Source organism: Nicotiana tabacum, chromosome 22 (genome assembly GCF_000715075.1).
Source record: "Nicotiana tabacum cultivar K326 chromosome 22, ASM71507v2, whole genome shotgun sequence".
NCBI lineage: Eukaryota > Viridiplantae > Streptophyta > Magnoliopsida > Solanales > Solanaceae > Nicotiana > Nicotiana tabacum.
In genome coordinates this window covers 45,507,349-45,532,237 of record NC_134101.1, presented here as the reverse complement: position 1 = coordinate 45,532,237, position 24,889 = coordinate 45,507,349, and positions in this window count along the sequence as shown.

Genomic DNA, 24,889 nt, shown 5'->3' with positions numbered 1-24,889 from the left:
GGCGATCCGGGTTTGGGGAGCCTGGCCCACGCGGAAGGCGTGGGCTATTATAGCACACGAAAATATGGGAATCAGGCGGAATTCTAGTTTTTTGGCCATAAAACGCAAATATACGAGGAACGGTCATGGTGGGGCAATGACTATGGTTCCTTAGGTCGTATTTGACAGGCCGTAAAATTTTTAGGCGATCCGGGTCTAGAGGGTCTGGCCCACTCGGAAGGTGGCACACGAAAATATGGTAATCGAGAGGAATTCTAGTTTTATGGCCGTAAAATGCAAAACAAATGAGGAACGGTCAGGCAAGGCGGTGATTATAGTTCCTTAGGTCGTAATTGATGGCCCAGAAAATTTTTAGGTTATACTGGTCCGGGGGACCCGGGCCCACTTGAAAGGTGTGGGTTATATCTCACGCAAATATGGGAATCATGCAAAATTCTAGTTTTTTGGCCCTAAATCTCAAACAAACGAGGAAAGGTCATGGCGAGGTGGTGACTATGGTTCCTTAGGTCATATTCAATGTCCTGAAAAATTTTAGGCGATACGGGTCCGGGAGGCCCCAGCCCACTCGGAAGGCGTGGGATATAACACACGCAAATATGGGAATCGGGCTGAATTCTAGTTTTTTCGCTGTAAAACGCAAATATACGAGGAAAGGTCATGGCATGGTGGTGACTATGGTTCCTTAGGTCGTATTTGATGGCCCGAAAAATTTTTAGGCGATCCGGGTCTGGAGTAGCAGGCCCACTCAAAAGGCGGCACACGAAAATATGGTAATCGGGAGAAATTCTAGTTTTTTGGCTGTAAAACGCAAAACAAAAAAAGGAACGGTCATGGCAGGGCGGTGACTATGGTTCCTTAAGTCGTAATGGATGGCCCAAAAATATTTTTGGCTATCCGGGTCCGGGGAGCCCGGGCCCACCCGAAAGACGTGGGCTCTAGCATACGAAAATATGGGAAACATGCGGAATTCTAGATTTTCGAACCTAAAATGTAAACAAACGAGGAAAGGTCATGGCGGGGTGGTGACTATGGTTCCTTTGGTCGTATTCGATGTCCCGGAAAATTTTAGGCGATCCGGATCCGGGGGGACCAAGCCCACTCGGAAGGCGTAGTCACGAAAATATGGGAATCGGGCGAAATTCTAGATATTTGGCCGTATAACGCAAACGATGAGGAAAGGTCATGGCGGGGCAGTGACTATGGTTCCTTAGGTCGTATTTGATGGCCCAAAAAAGTTTTAGGCAATCCGAGTCCGGGGGGGCCTAGCCCACTTGGATGGCATTGGCTATAGCATACAAAAATAGGGAATCCGGCAGAATGCTAGTGTTTTGGCCGTAAAATGCATAAAACGCCGTATAACGCAAAACATCGAGGAATTGTCATGGTAGGGAGGTAACTATGGTTTCTTTGGTCGTATTTCATGGCCCAAAAAAGTTTTAGGCGATCGGGGTCTGGGCGGCCCGGGCCCGCATGGAAGGAGTAGGCTATAGCACACGAAAATATGGGAATCGGGCGGAATTCTAGTTTTTTGGCCGTAAAACGCAAATATACAAGGAACTGTCATGGTGGGGAGGTAACTATGGTTTCTTAGGTTGTATTTCATGCCCCGAAAATGTTTTAGGCGATCGAGGTCCGGGCGGCCTGGGCCAACAAGGAAGGAGTGGGCTATAGCACACGAAAATATGGGAGTTAGGCGGGTTTCTAGCTTTTTGGCCGTAAAACGGAAAACAATGTGGAACGGTTATGGCGGGGTGGTGACTATGGTTCCTTAGGTCATATTTGATGGACCGTGAAAATTTTAGGCGATCTAGATCCGGGGAGACCGGGCCCACTCAGAAGGGATGGTCTAAAGCACACGCAAACATGAGAATCAGGGCAGAATTCTAGTATTTTGGAAGTAAAACGCAAAAATACAAGTAACGGTCATGGAAGAGGAGTGACTATGGTTACTTAGGTCGTATTTGATGGCCCAAAGAAATTTTAGGCGATCCGGGTTTGGGGAGCCCGGCCCACGCGGAAGGCGTGGGCTATTATAGCACACGAAAATATGGGAATCAGGCGGAATTCTAGTTTTTTGGCCGTAAAACGCAAAAATACGAGGAATGTCATGGCGAGGTGGTGACTATTTATCCTTAGGTCGTATTTGATAGCTTGGAAAATGTTTAGGCGATCGGGGTCCGGGCGGTCCCGGGCCCACTCGGAAGGCATGGGCTATAGCACCCGAAAATATTGGAATCGAGCAGATATCTTATTTTTTGGCCAAAAAACACCAAAGAAATGAGGAATGGTCATGGCGCGGTGGTGACTATGGTTCCTTAGGTCGTATTTGATGGCCCAAAAAATTTTTAGATGATCCGGCGGGCTCGGCCCACTCGGAAGGCATGTGATAGCACACGAAAATATGGGAATCAGGAGGAATTCTAGTTTTTTGGCCGTAATACGCAAAACTATAAGGAACGGTTATGGCGGGGCGGTGACTATAGTTCTCTAGATTTTATTTGATGGACCGGATAAATTGTAGGCGATCAGGGTCTAGGGGCCCGGCCCCACTCGGAAGGTGTGGGCTATAGCACACGAAAAAGAAGGGAATCGAGCGGAATTCTAGGTCTTTGGCCGTAAAACGCCAAAGAAATGAGGAACGGTCATGGCGGTACAGTGAATATGGTTCCTTAGGTCATATTTGATGGTCCGGAAAAAATTTTGACGATCCGGGGGGCCCGGATGAATCGGAAGGCATGGGCTATATCACACGAAAATATGGGAATAGGGCGTAATTCAAGTTTTTTGGCCGAAAAATGCCAACAATTGAGGAGCGGTCATGGCGGGGCAGTGACTATGGTTCCTTAGGTCGTATTTGATGGCCAAGAAAATTTTTATGCGATCCGGGTCCGGGGACCCGGCCCACTCGGAAGGCGTGGGATATAACACACAAAAATATGGGAATCGGGCGAAAGTTTAGCTATTTGGCAGTAAAACGCAAAAACAACGTGGAACGGTCATGAAGGGGTGGTGACTATGGCTCCTAAGGTCGTATTTGATGGCCTGAAAAATTTTTAGGCGATCCAGATCTGGGGGACCGGGCCCTCTCGGAGGGCGTGGGCTATACATACAAAAATATGAGAATGAGGCGAAATTCTAGTTTTTTGGCCGTAAAACGCAAACAAACGAGGAACGGTCATGGCGGGGCGGTAAATATGGTTCCTTAGGTCATATTTGATTGTCCGAAATTTTTTTATGCGATCTGGGTCAAGGGGCCCGGCCCACTCGGAAGGCTTGGGATATAACACACGAAAAAATGGGAATCGTGCGGAATTCTAGCTTTTTGGCCCGTAAAATGCAAAAGCAACGTGGAACGGTCATGGCGGGGTGGTGACTATGGTTCTTTAGGTCGTATTTGATGGCCCAAATTTTTTTTTGGCTATCCGGGTTCGGGGGCCCTGCCCACTCGGAAAGCGTGGGCTATTATAGCTCACAAAAATATGGGAATCGAGCGGAATTCTACTTTTTTTGCCGTAAAACACAAAATATATGAGGAACGGTCATGGCGGGGCGGTGACTATGGTTCCTTAGGTCGTATTTGATGGTCCGGAAAATTTTTAGGCGATCCGAGTCCGGGGGCCCGGGCCCAATGATAAGACGTGGGCTATATAGCACAAGCAAATATGGGAATAAGGCGGAATTCTAGTTTTTTGGCAGTTAAACGCAAAACAACGAGGAATGGTCATGGCGGGGCGGTGACTATGGTTCCTTATATCTTATTTGATGTCTCGAAAAATTTTTAGGCGATCGGGGTCCGGGTGTCCGGTCCCACTCGTAAGGCTTGGGCTATAGCACACTAAAATATGGGAATCGAGCGGAATTCTATGTTTTGGGCTATAAAATGCAAAAGAACTAGGAACGGTCATGGCGGGCGGTGACTATGGTTCCTTTGGTCGTATTTGATGGTCCGAAATTTTTTTAGGCAATCCGAATTCGGAGGTCTCGAGCCCACTCGGAAGGCGTGGGCTATAGCACACGAAAATATGAGAATCAATTGGAATTCTAACTCTTTGGTTGTAAAAATAAATAAATACGAGGAACGGTCATGGCGGGACGGTGACTATGGTTCCTTAGGTCGTATTTGAAGACCCGAAAATTTTTTATGCGATCCGGGTTCGGGGTCCGGCCTACTTGGAAGGCGTGGGCTATAACACACGAAAATATGAGATGCTTTTTGGCCGTAAATTGCGAAAACTGGGTGGAACGGTCATGGCGGGGTGGTGACTATGGTTCCTTAGGTCGTATTTGATGGCCCGAAATTTTTTTAGGCGATCCGAATCGGAGAGCTCGGGCCCTCTCGGAAGGCGTGGGCTGTAACACAAGAAAATATGGGAATCAGGCAGAATTCTAGTTTTTTATCCGTAAACCACAAACAAACGAGGAACGATCATAGCGGGGCGGTGACTAGGATTCCTTTGGTTATATTTGATGGCCCGAAAAGTTTTTAGGCGATAGGGGTCCGGGGGCCAGGGCCCACTCGGAAAGCGTGGGCTAGCACACAAAAATATGGAAATCGGGCAGAATTCTAGTTTTTGGCCGTAAATCGCAAAACAACGAGGAACGATCATGGCAAGGAAAATTTTAGGTGATACACGAAAATATGGGAATCAGGTGAAATTTTAGTTTTTTGGTCGTAAAACGCAAATATACGAGGAACGGTCATGGCGGGGCGATGACTATGGTTACTTAGGTTGTATTTGATAGGCCGTAAAATTTTTAGGCGATCCGGGTCTAGAGGGTCCGGCCCACTCGGAAGGTGGCACACGAAAATATGGTAATCGGGAGGAATTCTAGTTTTATGGCCGTAAAATGCAAAACAAATGAGGAACGCTCAGGCAAGGCGGTGATTATGGTTCCTTAGATCGTAATTGATGGCCCGAAATTTTTTTAGGCTATACTGGTCCGGGGGACCCGGGCCCACTTGAAAGGTGTGGGTTATATCACACGCAAATATGGGAATCATGCGGCATTCTAGTTTTTTGGCCATAAATCTCAAACAAACGAGGAAAGGTCATGGCAAGGTGGTGACTATGGTTCCTTAGGTCATATTTAATGTCCCGAAAATTTTTAGGTGATACGGGTCCGGGAGGCCCCAGCCCACTCGGAAGGCGTGGGATATAACACACGAAAATATGGTAATCGGGCTGAATTCTAGTTTTTTCGCCGTAAAACGCAAATATACGAGGAACGGTCATCGCATGGTGGTGACTATGGTTCCTTAGGTCGTAGTTGATGGCCCGAAAAACTTTTAGGCGATCCGGATCTGGAGTAGCCGGCCCACTCGAAAGGCGGCACACGAAAATATGGTAATCGGGAGAAATTCTAGTTTTTTGGCTGTAAATCGCAAAACAAAAAAAGGAACGGTCATTACAGGGCGGTGACTATGGTTCCTTAGGTCGTAATGGATGGCCCAAAAATATTTTTGGCTATCCGGGTCCGGGGAGCTCGGGCCCACCCGAAAGGCGTGGGCTCTAGCATACGAAAATATGGGAATCATGCAGAATTCTAGATTTTCGGACCTAAAATGTAAACAAACGAGGAAAGGTCATGGCGGGGTGGTGACTATGGTTCCTTTGGTCGTATTTGATGTCCCGAAAAATTTTAGACGATCCGGGTCCTTGTGGACCAAGCCCACTCCGAAGGCGTAGGCTATAGTCACAAAAATATGGGAATCAGGCGAAATTCTAGATATTTGGCCGTATAACGCAAACGACGAGGAAAGGTCATGGCGGGGCAGTGACTATGGTTCCTTAGGTCATATTTGATGGCCCGAAAAAGTTTTAGGCAATCCGAGTCCGGGGAGCCTAGCCCACTCAGAAGGCGTTAGCTATAGCACACAAAAATAGGGAATCCGGCAGAATGCTAGTGTTTTGGCCGTAAAATGCACAAAACACCGTAAAACACAAAACATCGAGGAATTTTCATGGTGGGGAGGTAACTATGATTTCTTTGGTCGTATTTCATGGCCCAAAAAAGTTTTAGGCGATCGGGGTCTGGGCAGCCCGGGCCCACACGGAAGGAGTGGGCTATAGCACACGAAAATATGGGAATCGAGCGGAATTCTAGTTTTTTGGCCGTAAAACGCAAATATACAAGGAACTGTCATGGTGGGGAGGTAACTATGGTTTCTTAGGTTGTATTTCATGCCCCAAAAACGTTTTAGGCGATCGGGGTCCGGGCGGCCTGGGCCAACAAGGAAGGAGTGGGCTATAGCACACGAAAATATGGGAGTTAGGCGGTTTTCTAGCTTTTTGGCCGTAAAACGGAAAACAATGTGGAACGGTTATGGCGGGGTGGTGACTATGGTTTCTTAGGTCATATTTGATGGACCGTAAAAATTTTAGGCGATCTAGATCCGGGGAGACCGGGCCCACTCAGAAGGCATGGTCTAGAGCACACGCAAACATGAGAATCAGGGCAAAATTCTAGTGTTTTGGAAGTAAAACGCAAAAATACAAGTAACGGTCATGGAAGAGAAGTGACTATGGTTACTTAGGTCGTATTTGATGGCCCAAAGAAATTTTAGGCGATCCGGGTTTGGGGAGCCCGGCCCACGCGGAAGGCGTGGGCTATTATAGCACACGATAATATGGGAATCAGGCGGAATTCTAGTTTTTTGGCCGTAAAACGCAAAACTACGAGGAATGTCATGGCGAGGTGGTGACTATTTATCCTTAGGTCGTATTTGATGGCCTGGAAAATGTTTAGGCGATCGGGGTCCGGGCGGTCTCGGGCCCACTCGGAAGGCGTGGGCTGTAGCACCCGAAAATATGGGAATCGAGCAGATATCTTGTTTTTTGGCCAGAAAACACAAAAGAAATGAGGAATGGTCATGACGCGGTGGGGACTATGGTTCCTTAGGTCGTATTTGATGGCCCGAAAATTTTTTAGACGATCCGGGGGGCCCGGCCCACTCGGAAGGCATGTGATAGCACACGAAAATATGGGAATCGGGAGGAATTCTAGTTTTTTGGCCGTAATACGCAAAACTATGAGGAACGGTCATGGCGGGGCGGTGACTATAGTTCCCTAGATTGTATTTGATGGACCGGATAAATTGTAGGAGATCAGGGTCTGGGGGGCCGGCCCTACTCGGAAGGTGTGGTCTATAGCACACGAAAAAGAAGGGAATCGAGCGGAATTCTAGGTCTTTGGCCGTAAAACGCCAAAGAAATGAGGAAAGGTCATGGTGGTACAGTGAATATGGTTCCTTAGGTCATATTTGATGGCCCGGAATAACTTTAGACGATCCGGGGGGCCCGGATGAATCGGAAGGCATGGGCTATATCACACGAAAATATGGGAATCGGGCGTAATTCAAGTTTTTTGGCCGTAAAATGCCAACAAATGAGGAACGGTCATGGCGGGGCAGTGACTATGGTTCCTTAGGTCGTATTTGATGGCCAAGAAAATTTTTATGCGATCCGGGTCCGGGGACCTGGCCCACTCGGAAGGCGTGGGATATAACACACAAAAATATGGGAATCGGGCGAAACTTTAGCTTTTTGGCAGTAAAACGCAAAAACAACATAGAACGGTCATGAAGGGGTGGTGACTATGGTTCCTAAGGTCGTATTTGATGGCCCGAAAAATTTTTAGGCGATCCAGATCTGGGGGTCCGGGCCCTCTCGGAGGGCGTGGGCTATAACACACAAAAATATGAGAATGAGGCGAAATTTTAGTTTTTTGGCCGTAAAATGCAAACAAATGAGGAACGGTCATGGCGGGGCGGTAAATATGGTTCCTTAGGTCATATTTGATTGTCCAAATTTTTTTTATGCGATCCGGATCCAGGGGCCCGGCCCACTTGGAAGGCTTGGGATATAACACACGAAAAAATGGGAATCGTGCGGAATTCTAGCTTTTTGGCCCGTAAAATGCAAAAGCAACGTGGAACGGTCATGGCGGGGTGGTGACTATGGTTCTTTAGGTCGTATTTGATGGCCCAAATTTTTTTTTGGCTATCCGGGTTCAGGGGCCCGGCCTACTCGGAATGCGTGAGCTATAATAGCTCACACAAATATGGGAATCGAGCGGAATTCTACTTTTTTTGCCGTAAAACACAAAATATATGAGGAACGGTCATGGCGGGGCAGTGACTATGGTTCCTTAGGTCGTATTTGATGGTCCAAAAAATATTTAGGCGATCCGAGTCCGGGGGCCCGGGCCCAATGATAAGGCATGGGTTATATAGCACACGCAAATATGGGAATAAGGCGGAATTCTAGTTTTTTGATAGTAAAATGCATAACAACGAGGAATGGTCATGGCGGGGCGGTGACTATGGTTCCTTATATCTTATTTGATGTCTCGGAAAATTTTTAGGCGATCGGGGTCCGGGTGTCCGGTCCCACTCGGAAGGCTTGGGCTATAGCACACTAAAATATGGGAATCGAGTGGAATTCTATGTTTTGGGCTATAAAATGCAAAAGAACTAGGAACGGTCATGGCGGGCGGTGACTATGGTTCCTTTGGTCGTATTTGATGGTCCGAAAATTTTTTAGGCAATCCGAATTCGGAGGTCCCGGGCCCACTCGGAAGGCGTGCGCTATAGCACACGAAAATATGGGAATCAATCGGAATTCTAACTCTTTGGTTGTAAAACAAAAAAAAACGAGGAACGGTCATGGCGGGGCGGTGACTATGGTTCCTTAGGTCGTATTTGAAGACCCGAAATTTTTTTATGCGATCCGGGTCTGGGGTCCGGCCTACTTGGAAGGCGTGGGCTATAACACACGAAAATATGAGAATAGCTTTTTGGCCGTAAATTGCGAAAACTATGTGGAACGGTCATGGTGGGGTGGTGACTATGGTTCCTTAGGTAGTATTTGATGGCCCGAAAATTTTTTAGGCGATCCGAATCGGAGAGCACGGGCCCTCTCGGAAGGCGTGGGCTATAGCACAAGAAAATATGGGAATCGGGCGGAATTCTAGTTTTTTGTCCATAAACCACAAACAAATGAGGAACGATCTTAGCGGGGCGGTGACTAGGATTCCTTTGGTTGTATTTGATGGCCCGAAATATTTTTAGGCGATAGGGGTCCGGGGACCAGGGTCAACTCGGAAAGCGTGGGCTAGCACACAAAAATATGGAAATCAGGCAGAATTCTAGTTTTTGGCCGTAAATCGTAAAACAACGAGGAACGGTCATGGCAAGGAAAATTTTAGGTGATACACAAAAATATGGGAATCAGGCGGAATTCTAGTTTTTTGGCCGTAAAACTCAAATATACGAGGAACGGTCATGGCGGGGCGGTGACTATGGTTCCTTAGGTCGTATTTGATGGGCCGTAAAATTTTTAGGTGATCCGGGTCTAGAGGGTCCGGCCCACTCGGAAGGCGGCATACGAAAATATGGTAATCGGGAAGAATTCTAGTTTTATGGCCGTAAAATGCAAAACAAACGATGAACAGTCAGGCAAGGCGGTGACTATGGTTCCTTAGGTGGTATTTGATGGCCCGAAAATGTTTTAGGCGATCCGGGTCTGGAGGGGCCGGCCCACTCGAAAGGCGGCACACGAAAATATGGTAATCGGGAGAAATTCTAGTTTTTTGGCTGTAAAACGCAAAACAAAAAAAGGAACGGTCATGGCAGGGCGGTGACTATGGTTCCTTAGGTCGTAATGGATGGCTCGGAAATATTTTTAGCTATCCGGGTCCGGGGAGCCCAAGCCCACCCGAAAGGCGTGGGCTCTAGTGTTATGGCCGTAAAAAGCAAATATACAAGGAACTGTCATGGCGGGGAGGTAACTATGGTTTCTTAGGTCGTATTTCAAGCCCCGAAAAAGTTTTAGGTGATCGGGGTCCGGGCGACCCGGGCCAACACGGAAGGAGTGAGCTATAGCACACGAAAATATGGGAATCGGGCAGAATTCTAGTTTTTTGATGGTAATACGCAAATAAACAAGGAACGGCCATGGCGATGTGGTGAATATGGTTCCTTACATCGTATTTGATGGCCCAGAAAAATTTTAGGCGATCCGGGTCTGGAGGGGCCGGCCCACTTAGAAGGCGGCACACGAAAATATGGTAATCGGGCAAAATTCTAGTTTTTTTGCCGTAAAAAGCAAAAAATGAGGAACGGTCATGGCAGGGCGGTGACTATGGTTCCTCAGGTCATAATTGATGGGTGGGAAAAATATTTTGCTATCCGGGTCCGGGGGGCTATAGCACACGAAAATATGGGAATCAGGTAGAATTTTAGTTTTTCGGCCATAAAACGCAAAAAATGAGGAAAGGTCATGGCAGGGTGGTGACTATGGTTCCTTAGGTCGTATTCGATGGATCGGAAAATTGTAGGCGATCCGGATCCGGGGGGCCCAAGCCCACTCAGAAAGCGTGGGGTATAGCACACTTAAATATGGGAATCAGGCGGAATTCTAGTTTTTTGGCCGTATAACGCAAATAAATGAGGAACGGTCATGGCGGAGCGGAGACTATGGTTCTTAGGTTGTATTTAATGGCCCGAAATGTTTTTAGGCGATTTGAGCCCGGGGGCTCGGGCCCACTCTGAATGCGTGGGCTATAGCATACGAAAATATAGGAATCGAGCGGAATTCTAATGTTTTTGCAGTATAATGCAAACAACGAGGAAAGGTCAAGGCGGGGTAGTGCATATGGTGCCTTAGGTTGTATTTGATGGCCCAAAATATTTTTAGGCGATCCGAGTCCAGGGGGCGTGGCCCACTCGGAAGGCGTGGGATATAGCTCACGAAAATATGGGAATCAGGCGGAATGCTAGGTTTTTGATGGTAAAATGCATAAAATGAGGAACAATCATGGCAGGATGGTGAAAATGGTTCCTTAGGTCGTATGTGATGGCATGTAAAAGTTTTAGGCGATCATGGTCTGGGGGGCCGGGCCCACTTGGAAGGTGTGGGCTATAGCACACGAAAATATGGGAATCAGGCGAAATTCTACTTTTTTGGCTGTAAAACACAAAAAAACGTGGAACGGTCATGGAGGGGCGGTGACTACGGTTCCTTAGGTAAATTTTGATGGCCTTGAAAAGTTTTAAGCGATCTGGGTCTGGGGGGCCCGGGCCCACTCGGAAGGCGTGGACGAAAATATGGGGAATCAGGTGGAATTCTAGTTGTTTTTCCATATAATGCAACATAACGAGGAAATGTCATGGTGGGGTAGTGACTATGCTTCCTTAGGTCGTATTTGATGGCCCGAAAATTTTTTAGGCTATCCGGGTCCGGGGGAACCGGGTCCACTCGGAAGGCGTGGGCTAATACGAAAATCTAGGAATCGTGCGAAATTCTAGTTTCTTGGCCGTAAAATGCAAGACAATGAAGAGCGGTCATGGCGGGGCGGTGACTATGGTTCCTTAGGTCGTATTTGATGGCCCTGAAAATTTTTAGGCTATCCGGGTCCGGGGGGCCCGGGACCATTCGGAAGACGTAAAACTATGAAAAAATGAGGCCGTAAAACTCAAAAAAATGAATCGGGCGGAATTCTAGTTTTGTGGCCGTAAAACTCAAAAAAAATGAGGAACGGTCATTACGGGGTAGTGACTATGGTTCCTTAGGTCGTATTTGATTGTCCGAAAAAAATTTAGGCGATCCGGGTCCGAGGACATGGGCCCACTCGCAAGGCGTGGGCCATAGCACACGAAAATATGCGAATCGGGCAAAATTCTAGTTTTTTGACCGTAAAACGCAAAACATCGAGGAACGGTCATGGCGGGGCGTTAACTATGGTTTCTTAATGCGTGGGCTATAGCACACGAAAATATGAGAATCAGGTGAAATTCTAGTTTTTGGGCCGTAAAACGTCAATATACGAGGAACGTTCATGGCGGGGCGGTGGCGATGGTTCCTCAGGTCGTATTTGATGGCTCGGAAAAACTTTTAGGCGATCCGAGTCTGGAGGGGCTGGCCCACTCGGAAGGCGGCACACGAAAATAGGGTAATCAGGCGAATTCTAGTTTTTTGGCCGTAAAATGCAATAAAACGAGGAACGGTCATGGCAGGGCGGTGACTATGGTTCCTTAGGTCGTAATTGATGGCCCGAAAATATTTTAGGCTATCTGGGTCCCGAGGGCCTGGGTCCACTCGAAAGGCGTGGGCTAGCACACAAAAATATGGGAATCATGCAGAATTCTAGTTTTTCGGCCGAAAAACGCAAACAAACGAGGAAAGGTCATGGCGGGGTGGTGACTATGGTTCCTTAGGTCATATTCGATGTCCCGGAAAAATTTAGGCGATACATGAAAATATGGGAATCAGGCGGAATTCTAGTTTTTTGGTCGTCAAACGCAAATATACGAGGAACGGTCAGGGCGGGGTGGTGACTATGGTTCCTTAGGTCGTATTTGATGGCCCCAAAAATTTTTAGGCAATCCGGGTCTGGAGGGGCCGGCCCACTCGGAAGGCGGCACACGAAAATATGGTAATCAGGAGGAATTCTAGTTTTTTGGCCGTAAAACGCAAAAACAACGAGGAACGGTCATGGCAAGGCGGTGACTATGGTTCCGTAGGTCGTAATTGATGGCCCAGAATTTCTTTTGGCTATCCTGGTCCGGGTGCCTGGGCCCACTCGAAAGGCGTTTGCTATAGCACACGAAAATATGGGAATCATGCAGAATTCTAGTTTTTCGGCCATAAAACGCAAACAAACGAGGAAAGGTCATGGCGGGGTTGTGACTATGGTTCCTTAGGTCGTATTTGAAGGCCTAGAAAAATTTTAGGCGATCCGGGTCTTGAAGGCCCAGGCCAATTGGAAGGCGGCACACGAAAATATGGTAATTGGGCGGAATTCTAGTTTTTTGGCCGTAAAAAGCAAATAAAGAGGAATGGTCATGGCAAGGCGGTGAGTATTTTTCGTAGGTCGTAATTGATGGCCCGGAAAAAATTTAGGCTATCCGGGTCCTGGAGGCCCGGCCCCACTCGAAAGGCGTGGGCTATAACACACGAAAATATGGGAATCAGGCAAAATTCTAGTATTTCGGCCGTAAAATGCAAAAAATGAGGAAAGGCCATGGCAGGGTGGTGACTTTGGTTCCTTAGGTCGTATTTGATGGCCCGTAAAATTTTAGGCGATCCGAATCCGGGGGGCCTAAGCCCACTCACAAGGCGTGGGGCACACGAAAATATGGGAATCGGGAGGAAATCTAGTTTTTTGGCCGTACAACGCAAACAACGAGGAAAGGTCATGGCGGGGTAGTGACTATGGTTCCTTATGTCAAATTTGATGGCCCAAAAAACTTTTAGGCGATCCGAGTCCGGGGGCCCTGGCCCACTCGGAAGGCGTGGGCTATAGCAAACGAAAATATGGGAATCACGAGAAATGCTAGTTTTTGGGCCGTAAAATGCATAAAATGAGGAACGATCATGGCGGGGTGGTGAAAATGGTTCCTTAGGTCGTATTTGATGGCCTGGAAAAGTTTTAGGCGATTCGGGTGTTAGGGGTCCGACCCACTTGGAAGGCAACACGAAAATTTGCGAATCAGGCAGAATTCTAGCTTTTTGGCTGTAAAACACCAAAAAACGTGGAACGGTCATGGTGTTGCTATGACTACGGTTCCTTAGGTCATATTTGATGGCCCGGAAAAGTTTTAGGCTATCTGGGTCCGAGGGGCCCGGGCCCACCCGGAAGGCGTGGGCGAAAATATGGGAATCAGGCAGAATTCTAGTTTTTTGGCCATATAATGCAAAACAACGAGGAAAGATCATGGTACTGCAGTGACTATGGTTCCTTTGGTCGTATTTGATGGCCCAGAAAACGTTTAGGCAATTCGGGTCCACTCGGAAGGCGTGGGCTATAGCACACGAAAATATGGGAATCGTGCGGAATTCTAGTTTCTTGGCCATAAAACACAAAAACATGAGGAGCGGTCATGGAGGGGAGGTGACTATGGTTCCTTAGGTCGTATTTGATGGCCTGAAAAAATTTTAGGCGATCCGGGTCCGGGGGGCCCTGGACCAGCACACGAAAAATATGAATCGGGAGTAATTCTAGTTTTCTGGCTGAAAAATGCAAAATGAGGAGGAACGGTCATTACAGGGTGGTGACTATGGTTCCTTAGGTCGTATTTGATGGCCAGGAAAATATTTAGGCAATCCAGGTCCGGGGACCCAGGCCCACTCGCAAGGCGTGGGCTATAGCACACGAATATATTGGAATCGGGCGGAATTCTAGTTTTTTGGCCATAAAACGCAAAACATCGAGGAACGGTCATGGAGGGGCGGTAACTAAGTTTTGTTAGGTCGTATTTCATGGCCCGGAAATTTTTTTAGGCGATCGGGGTCTGGGGGGTCCGGGCCCACTCGGAAGGCGTGGGCTATAGCACACGAAAATATGGGAACCGGGCGGAATTCTCATTTTTTGGCCGTAAAATGCAAATATACGAGAAACGGTCATGGACCTAGAAAATTTTAGGCGATCCGGGTCCAGAGAGGCCGGCCCACTCAGAAGGGGGCACACAAATATATGGTAATCAAGCGAAATTCTAGTTTTTTGTCCGTAAAATGCAAAAAACGAGGAACGGTCATGGAAGGCCGGTGACTATGGTTCCTTAGGTCGTAATTGATAGCCCGAAAGTTTTTTCGGTTATCCGGATCAGGGGGTCGGGCCCACTCGAAAGGCGTGGGCTATATTAGCACACGAAAATATGGGAATCAGGCGAGATTCTAGTTTTTTGGCCGTAAAACGCAAACAAACGAGGAAAGGTCATGGCAGGGTGGTGACTATGGTTCCTTAGGTCGTATTCGATGTCCCGAAAAATTTAGGCGATCCGGGTCCGGGGTGCCCAAGCCCACTCGAAAGGCGTGGGCTATAGCTCACGAAAATATGGGAATCAGGCAGAATGCAAGTGTTTTGGCCGTAAAATGCATAAAACGAGGAACGATCATGGCGGGATGGTTACAATGGTTCCTTAGGTTGTATTTGATGGCATGGAAAAGTTTTAGGCGATCCGGGTCTGGGGGGCCGGGCCCACTTGGAAGGCGTGGGTTATAGCACACGAAAAGATGGGAATGAGGCGGAATTCTAGCTTTTTGGCTATAAAACGCAAACAAAACATGGAACGGTCATGTCGCAGCCGTGACTATGGTGGCTTAGGTAATATTTGATGGCACGGAAAATTTTTAGGCGATTTGGGTCCGGGGGGCCCGGGCCCACTCGGAAGGCGTGGACGAAAATATGGGAATAAGGTGGAATTCTAGTTTTTTGGCCATATAATGCAAAATAACGAGGAAAGGTCATGGCGGGGCAATGACTATGGTTCCTTAGGTCGTATTTGATGGCCCAGAAAACTTTTAGGCTTTCCGGGTCCGCGGGGACCGGGTCCACTCGGAAGGCGTGGGCTAACACGAAAATATGGGAATCGTGCAAAATTCTAGTTTCTTGGCCATAAAATGCAAAAAAACGAGGAGCAGTCATGGAAGGGCAGTGACTATGGTTCCTTAGGTCGTATTTGATGGCTCGAAAAAATTTTAGGCGATCCGGGTCCAGGGGGCCCAGGACCATTCGGAAGGTGTGGGCTATAGCGCACGAAAAATAAGAATCGGGCGGAATGCTAGTTTTGTGGCCGTAAAACTCAAAACAATGAGGAACGGTCATTACGGGGCGGTGACTATGGTTCCTTAGGTCGTATTGGATGGCCCGGAAAATTTTAGGTGATCCGGGTCCGGGGACATGGGCCCACTCGCAAGGCGTGGGTTAGCACACAAAAATATGGTAATCGGGCGGAATTCTAGTTTTTTGGCCATAAAACGCAAAACATCGAGGAACGGTCGTGGAGGGGCAGTAACTATGGTTTCTTAAGGCGTGGGCTATAGCACATGAAAATATGAGAATCAAGCGAAATTCTAGATTTTGGGCCGTACAACGCAAATATACGAGGAAAGGTCATGGCAGGGCGGTGACGATAGTTCCTTAGGTCATATTTGATGGTCCATAAAAAGTTTTAGGCGATTTGGGTCTGGAGGGGCCCGCCCACTCGGAAGGCGGCAAACAAACAAGGAAAGGTCATGGCGGGGTGGTGACTATGGTTCCTTAGGTCGTATTCGATGTCCTGCAAAATTTTATGCGATCCGGGTCCGTGGGGCCCTAGCCCACTCAGAAGGCGTGGGCTATAGCACATAAAAATATGGGAATGAGGCGGAATTATAGTTTTTTTGCCCTAAAACGCAAATATACGAGGAACGGTCATGGCGTGGCGGTGACTATGGTTCCTTAGGTCGTATTTGATGGCACGGAAAATTTTTAGGCAATCCGGGTCTAGAGGGGCCGGCCCACTCGGAAGGCGTCACACGAAAATATGGTAATCGGGAGGAATTCTAATTTTTTGGCCGTAAAACGCAAAACAAAACGAGGAACGGTCATGGCAGGGCGGTGACTATGGTTCCTTATGTTGTAATTGATGGTCCAAAAAAATTTTAGGCTCTCCGGTTCCGGGTGGCCTGGCCCACTCGAAAGGCGTGGGCTATAGCACACGGCAATATGGGAATCAGGCGGAATTCTAGTTTTTTGGCCGTATAATGCAAACAACGAGGAAAGGTCATGGCAGGGCAGTGACTATGGTTCCTTAGGTCGTATTTGATGCCCCAAAATTTTTTAGGCAATCCGAGTCCGGGGGGCCTAGCCCACTCGAAAGGCGTGGGCTATAGCACTCGAAAATATGGGAATCAGGCAGAATGCTAGTATTTTTGCCGTAAAATGCATAAAAAGAGGTACGATCATGGAGGGGTGGTGAAAATGGTTCCTAAGGTAGTATTTGGTGGCCTGGAAAAGTTTTCGGAGATCCGGGTTTGGAGGGGCCGGCCCACTCGGAAGGTGTCACACGAAAATATGGTAATCGGGAGGAATTCTAGTTTTTTGGCCGTAAAACGCAAAACAAAACGAGGAACGGTCATGGAAGGGTGGTGACTATGGTTCCTTATGTTGTAATTGATGGTCCAAAAAAATTTTAGACTCTCCGGTTCCGGGTGGCCTGGCCCCCTCGAAAGGCGTGCGTTATAGCACACGGCAATGTGGGAATCAGGCGAAATTCTAGTTTTTTAGCCGTATAACGCAAACAACGAGGAAAGGTCATGGAAAGGCAGTGACTATGGTTCCTTAGGTCGTATTTGATGGCCCGAAAACGTTTTAGGCAATCCGAGTCAGGGGGGCCTATCCCACTCGGAAGGCGTGGGCTATAGCACTCGAAAATAGGGGAATCAGGCAGAATGCTAGTATTTTGGCCGTAAAATGCATAAAAAGAGGAACGAATATGGAGGGGTGGTGAAAATGGTTCCTAAGGTAGTATTTAATGGCCTGGAAAAGTTTTAGGAGATCCGGGTATGGGGGGTCGAGCCCACTTGGAAGGCGTGGGCTTTAGCACACGAAAATATGGGAATCAGGCGGAAATTCTAGCTTTTTCAGCTGTAAAACACAAAAACGTGGAACGGTCATGGCGGGGCGGTGGCAAGGTTCCTTAGGTCATATTTGATGGCCCGTAAAAGTTTTAGGAATCTGGCAGAATTCTAGGTTTTTGGCCATATAATGCAAAATAACGAGGAAAGGTCATGGCGGGGAAGTGAATATGGTTCCTTAGGTCGTATTTTATGGCCGTGAAAACTTTTAGGCAATCCGGGTCTGGGGGGACCGGATCCACTAGGAAGGCGTGGGCCATAGCACACGAAAATATGGGAATCGTGCCAAATTCTAGTTTCTTGGCTGTGAAACGCAAAACAACAAGGAGCGGTCATGGCGGAGTGGTGACTATGGTTCCTTATGCTGTATTTGATGGCCTGAAAAACGTTTAGGCAATCCGCTATAGCAAACGAAAATATGAAAATCGTGCGAAATTCTAGTTTCTTGGCCGTAAAACGCAACAAAACGAGGACCGGTCATGGCGGGGCGGTGACTATGATTTATTAGGTCGTATTTGATGGCCTGGAAAACTTTTAGGCGATCCGGGTCCGGGGGGCCCGGGACCACTCGGAAGGCGTGGGCTATAGCACACGAAAAATGAGAATCGGGCGGAATTCTATTTTTGCGGCCGTAAAACGCAAACAAATGAGGAACGGTCATTACGGGGAGGTGACTATGGTTCCTCAGGTCGTATTTGATAGCCCAGAGATATTTTAGGCTATCCGGGTCCGGGGAACCGGGCCCACTCGCAAGGCGTGGGATATAGCACACGAAAATATGGGAATTGGGCAGAATTCAAGTTGTTTGGCCGTAAAACGAAAAACATCGAGGAACGGTCATGGCGAGGCGGTAACTATGGTTTCTTAGGTCGTATTTCATGGCCTGGAAAATTTTTAGGCGATCAGGGTCCTTGGGGCCCGGGACTACTCGGAAGGTGTGGGTTATAGCACACGAAAATATGGGAATCGGGCGAAATTCTAGTTTTTTATAGTAAAACGCAAATATACGAGGAACGGTCATGGCGGGTCATTGGCTATGGTTCCTTAGGTTGTATTTGATGGCCCGGAAAATTTTTAGGAGATTCGGGTCTGGAGGGGCCGGCCCACTCGGAAGGCGACACATGAAAATATGGTAATCGAGCTAAATTCTAGTTTTTGGCCGTAAAATGCAAACAAATGAGGAACGGTCATGGCATGGCGGAGAATATAGTTAATTAGGTCGTAATTGATGGCCCGGAAAATTTTAGGCTATCCGGATCCGAGGGGCCCGGGCCCACTCAAAAGGCGTGGGCTATAGCACACGAAAATATGGGAATCATGCAAAATTCTAGTTTTCCGACCGTAAAACGCAACAAAACGAGGAAAGTTCATGGAGGGGTGGTGACTATGGTTCCTTAGGTCGTATTCGATGGCCCGAAAAATTTTAGGCGATACGGGTCCGGGGGGCCCAAGCCCACACGAAAGGTGTTGGCTTTAGAACATGCAACTATGGGAATAGGGCGGAATTCTAGTTTTTTTTCGTATAATTCAAACAACAAGCAAAGGTCATGGCGGGTCAGTGACTATGGTTCCTTAGGTCGTATTTGATGGCCCGAAAAGTTTTTAGGCGATCCGAGTCCTAGGGGCCTGGCCCATTCGGAAGGCGTGGGATATAACACACGAAAATATGGGAATCATGCGGATTGCTAGTTTTTTGGCCGTAAAATGCATAAAATGAGGAACGATCATGGCGGGGTGGTGACAATGGTTACTTAGGTTGTATTGGATGACCCGGAAAAGTTTTAGGCGATCCGAGTCTGGAGGGCCGGGCCTACTTGGAAGGCGTGGGCTAGCTTTTTGGCTGTAAAATACAAAAAAATGTGAAACGGTCATGGAGGGGCGGTGACTATGGTTCCTTAGGTCATATTTGATGGCCCGTAAAACCTTTAGGCGATCTGGGTCCGGGGGGGCCGGGCGCACTCGGAAGTTGTGGACGGAATTATGGGAATCAGGCGTAATTCTAGATTTTTGGCCGTAAAATGCAAAAACAAAAGAGGAACGATCATGGAGGGGAGGTGACTATGGTTACTTAGGTCGTATTTGATGGCCCGAAAATCATTTAGGCGATCGGGGGTCCGGGGGGCCCGAGCCCACTTTGAAGGCATGGGCTATAGCATACGAAAATATGGGAATCGGGTGGAATTCTATTTTTGCGGCCGTAAAACGCAAACAAACGAGGAACGGTCATTACGGGAAGGTGACTATGGTTCCTCAGGTCGTATTTGATAGCCCTGAGATATTTTAGGTGATCCGGGTCCGGGGAACTGGGCCCACTCGCAAGGCGTGGGATATAGCACACGAAAATATGGGAATTGGGAAGAATTCAAGTTGTTTGGCCGTAAAACGCAAAACATCGAGGAACGGTCATGGCGGGGCGGTAACTATGGTTTCTTAGGTCGTATTTCATGGCCTGAAAAATTTTTAGGCGATCAGGGTCCGTGAGGCCCGGGACTACTCGGAAGGTGTGGGTTATAGCACACGAAAATATGGGAATCGGGTGAAATTCTAGTTTTTTTACAGTAAAATGCAAATATACGAGGAACGGTCATGGCAGGTCATTGACTATGGTTCCTTAGGTTGTATTTGATGGCCCGGAAATTTTTTAGGAGATTCGGGTCTGGAGGGGTCGGCCCACTCGGAAGGCGGCACACGAAAATATGGTAATCGAGCTGAATTCTAGTTTTTGGCCGTAAAATGCAAACAAATGAGGAATGGTCATGGCATGGCGGAGAATATAGTTAATTAGGTCGTAATTGATGGCCCGGAAAATTTTAGGCTATCCGGATCCGAGGGGCCCGGGCCCACTCTAAAGGCGTGGGCTATAACACACGAAAATATGGGAATCATGCAAAATTCTAGTTTTCCGACCGTAAAACGCAACAAAACGAGGAAAGTTCATTCAGGGGTGGTGACTATGGTTCCTTAGGTCGTATTCGATGGCCCTGAAAATTTTAGGCGATCCGGGTCCAGGGGGCCCAAGCCCACACAGAAGGTGTTGGCTTTAGAACATGCAACTATGGGAATAGGGCGGAATTCTAGTTTTTTGTCGTATAATTCAAACAACAAGCAAAGGTCATGGCGGGTCAGTGACTATGGTTCCTTAGGTCGTATTTGATGGCCCGAAAAAGTTTTTAGGCGATCCGAGTCCTAGGGGCCTGGCCCATTCGGAAGGCGTGGGATATAACACACGAAAATATGGGAATCATGCGGATTGCTAGTTTTTTGGCCGTAAAATGCATAAAATGAGGAACGATCATGGAGGGGTGGTGACAATGGTTACTTAGGTTGTATTGGATGACCCGGAAAAGTTTTAGGCGATCCGAGTCTGGAGGGCCGGGCCCACTTGGAAGGCGTGGGCTAGCTTTTTGGCTGTAAAATGCAAAGAAATGTGGAACGGTCATGGAGGGGCGGTGACTATGGTTCCTTAGGTCATATTTGATGGCCCGTAAAACTTTTAGGCGATCTGGGTCTGGGGGGGCCGGGCGCACTCGGAAGTTGTGGACGAAATTATGGGAATCAGGCGTAATTCTAGTCTTTTGGCCGTAAAATGCAAAAACAAAAGAGGAACGATCATGGAGGGGCGGTGACTATGGTTACTTAGTTCGTATTTGATGGCCCGAAAATCATTTAGGCGATCGGGGGTCCGGGGGGCCCGAGCCCACTTTGAAGGCATGGGCTATAGCATACGAAAATATGGGAATCGGGCGAAATTCTATTTTTGCGGCCGTAAAATGCAAACAAACGAGGAACGGTCATTACGGGGTGGTGACTATGGTTCCTCAGGTCGTATTTGATAGCCCTGAGATATTTTAGGCGATCCGGGTTCGGGGAACCGGGCCCACTCGCAAGGCGTGGGATATAGCACACGAAAATATGGGAATTGGGCAGAATTCAAGTTGTTTGGCCGTAAAACGCAAAACATCGAGGAACGGTCATGGCGGGGCGGTAACTATGGTTTCTTAGGTCGTATTTTATGGCCTGGAAAATTTTTAGGCGATCAGGGTCCGTGGGGCCCGGGACTACTCGGAAGGTGTGGGTTATAGCACACGAAAATATGGGAATCGGGCGAAATTCTAGTTTTTTTACAGTAAAACGCAAATATACGAGGAACGGTCATGGCAGGTCATTGACTATGGTTCCTTAGGTTGTATTTGATGGCCCGGCAATTGTTTAGGAGATTCGGGTCTGGAGGGGCCGGCCCACTCGGAAGGCGGCACACGAAAATATGGTAATCGAGCTGAATTCTAGTTTTTGGCCGTAAAATGCAAACAAATGAGGAAAGGTTATGGCATGGCGGAGAATATAGTTAATTAGGTCATAATTGATGGCCCGGAAAATTTTAGGCTATCCGGATCCGAGGGGCCCGGGCCCACTCTAAAGGCGTGGGCTATAACACACGAAAATATGGGAATCATGCAAAATTCTAGTTTTCCGACCGTAAAACGCAACAAAATGAGGAAAGTTCATGGAGGGGTGGTGACTATGGTTCCTTAGGTCGTATTCGATGGCCCGGAAAATTTTAGGCGATCCAGGTCCAGGGGGCCCAAGCCCACACGGAAGGTGTTGGCTTTAGAACATGCAACTATGGGAATAGGGCGGAATTCTAGTTTTTTGTCGTATAATTCAAACAACAAGCAAAGGTCATGGCGGGTCAGTGACTATGGTTCCTTAGGTCGTATTTGATGGCCCGAAAACTTTTAGGCGATCCGAGTCCTAGGGGCCTGGCCCATTCGGAAGGCATGGGATATAACACACGAAAATATGGGAATCATGCGGATTGCTAGTTTTTTGGCCGTAAAATGCATAAAATGAGGAATGATCATGGAGGGGTGGTGACAATGGTTACTTAGGTTGTATTGGATGACCCGGAAAAGTTTTAGGCGATCCGAGTCTGGAGGGCCGGGCCCACTTGGAAGGCGTGGGCTAGCTTTTTGGCTGTAAAATGCAAAGAAATGTGGAACGGTCATGGAGGGGCGGTGACTATGGTTCCTTAGGTCATATTTGATGGCCCGTAAAACTTTTAGGCGATCTGGGTCTGGGGGGGCCGGGCGCACTCGGAAGTTGTGGACGAAATTATGGGAATCAGGCGTAATTCTAGTCTTTTGGCCGTAAAATGCAAAAACAAAAGAGGAACGATCATGGAGGGGCGGTGACTATGGTTACTTAGTTCGTATTTGATGGCCCGAAAATCATTTAGGCGATCGGGGGTCCGGGGGGCCCGAGCCCACTTTGAAGGCATGGGCTATAGCATACGAAAATATGGGAATCGGGCGAAATTCTATTTTTGCGGCCGTAAAATGCAAACAAACGAGGAACGGTCATTACGGGGTGGTGACTATGGTTCCTCAGGTCGTATTTGATAGCCCTGAGATATTTTAGGCGATCCGGGTTCGGGGAACCGGGCCCACTCGCAAGGCGTGGGATATAGCACACGAAAATATGGGAATTGGGCAGAATTCAAGTTGTTTGGCCGTAAAACGCAAAACATCGAGGAACGGTCATGGCGGGGCGGTAACTATGGTTTCTTAGGTCGTATTTTATGGCCTGGAAAATTTTTAGGCGATCAGGGTCCGTGGGGCCCGGGACTACTCGGAAGGTGTGGGTTATAGCACACGAAAATATGGGAATCGGGCGAAATTCTAGTTTTTTTACAGTAAAACGCAAATATACGAGGAACGGTCATGGCAGGTCATTGACTATGGTTCCTTAGGTTGTATTTGATGGCCCGGCAATTGTTTAGGAGATTCGGGTCTGGAGGGGCCGGCCCACTCGGAAGGCGGCACACGAAAATATGGTAATCGAGCTGAATTCTAGTTTTTGGCCGTAAAATGCAAACAAATGAGGAAAGGTTATGGCATGGCGGAGAATATAGTTAATTAGGTCATAATTGATGGCCCGGAAAATTTTAGGCTATCCGGATCCGAGGGGCCCGGGCCCACTCTAAAGGCGTGGGCTATAACACACGAAAATATGGGAATCATGCAAAATTCTAGTTTTCCGACCGTAAAACGCAACAAAATGAGGAAAGTTCATGGAGGGGTGGTGACTATGGTTCCTTAGGTCGTATTCGATGGCCCGGAAAATTTTAGGCGATCCAGGTCCAGGGGGCCCAAGCCCACACGGAAGGTGTTGGCTTTAGAACATGCAACTATGGGAATAGGGCGGAATTCTAGTTTTTTGTCGTATAATTCAAACAACAAGCAAAGGTCATGGCGGGTCAGTGACTATGGTTCCTTAGGTCGTATTTGATGGCCCGAAAACTTTTAGGCGATCCGAGTCCTAGGGGCCTGGCCCATTCGGAAGGCATGGGATATAACACACGAAAATATGGGAATCATGCGGATTGCTAGTTTTTTGGCCGTAAAATGCATAAAATGAGGAATGATCATGGAGGGGTGGTGACAATGGTTACTTAGGTTGTATTGGATGACCCGGAAAAGTTTTAGGCGATCCGAGTCTGGAGGGCCGGGCCCACTTGGAAGGCGTGGGCTAGCTTTTTGGCTGTAAAATGCAAAGAAATGTGGAACGGTCATGGAGGGGTAGTGACTATGCTTCCTTAGGTCATATTTGATGGCCCGTAAAACTTTTAGGTGATCTGGGTCCGGGGGGGCGGGCGCACTCGGAAGTTGTGGACGAAATTATGGGAATCAGGCGTAATTCTAGTTTTTTGGCCGTAAAATGCAAAAACAAAAGAGGAACGGTCATGGAGGGGGCGGTGACTATGGTTACTTAGGTCGTATTTGATGGCCCGAAAATCATTTAGGCGATCGGGGGTCCGGGGGGCCCGAGCCCACTTTGAAGGCATGGGCTATAGCATACGAAAATATGGGAATCGGGCGGAATTTTATTTTTGCGGCCGTAAAACGCAAACAAACGAGGAACGGTCATTACGGGGAGGTGACTATGGTTCCTCAGGTCATATTTGATAGCCCTGAGATATTTTAGGCGATCCGGGTCCGGGGAACCGGGCCCACTCGCAAGGCGTGGGATATAGAACACGAAAATATGGGAATTGGGCAGAATTCAAGTTGTTTGGCCGTAAAACGCAAAACATCGAGGAACGGTCATGGCGGGGCGGTAACTATGGTTTCTTAGGTCGTATTTCATGGACTGGAAAATTTTTAGGCGATCAGGGTTCGTGGGGCCCGGGACTACTCGGAAGGTGTGGGTTATAGCACACGAAAATATGGGAATCGGGCGAAATTCTAGTTTTTTATAGTAAAACGCAAATATACGAGGAACGGTCATGGCAGGTCATTGACTATGGTTCCTTAGGTTGTATTTGATGGCCCGAAAATTTTTTAGGAGATTCGGGTCTGGAGGGGCCGGCCCACTCGGAAGGCGGCACACGAAAATATGGTAATCGAGCTGAATTCTAGTTTTTGGCCGTAAAATGCAAACAAATGAGGAACGGTCATGGCATGGCGGAGAATATAGTTAATTAGGTCGTA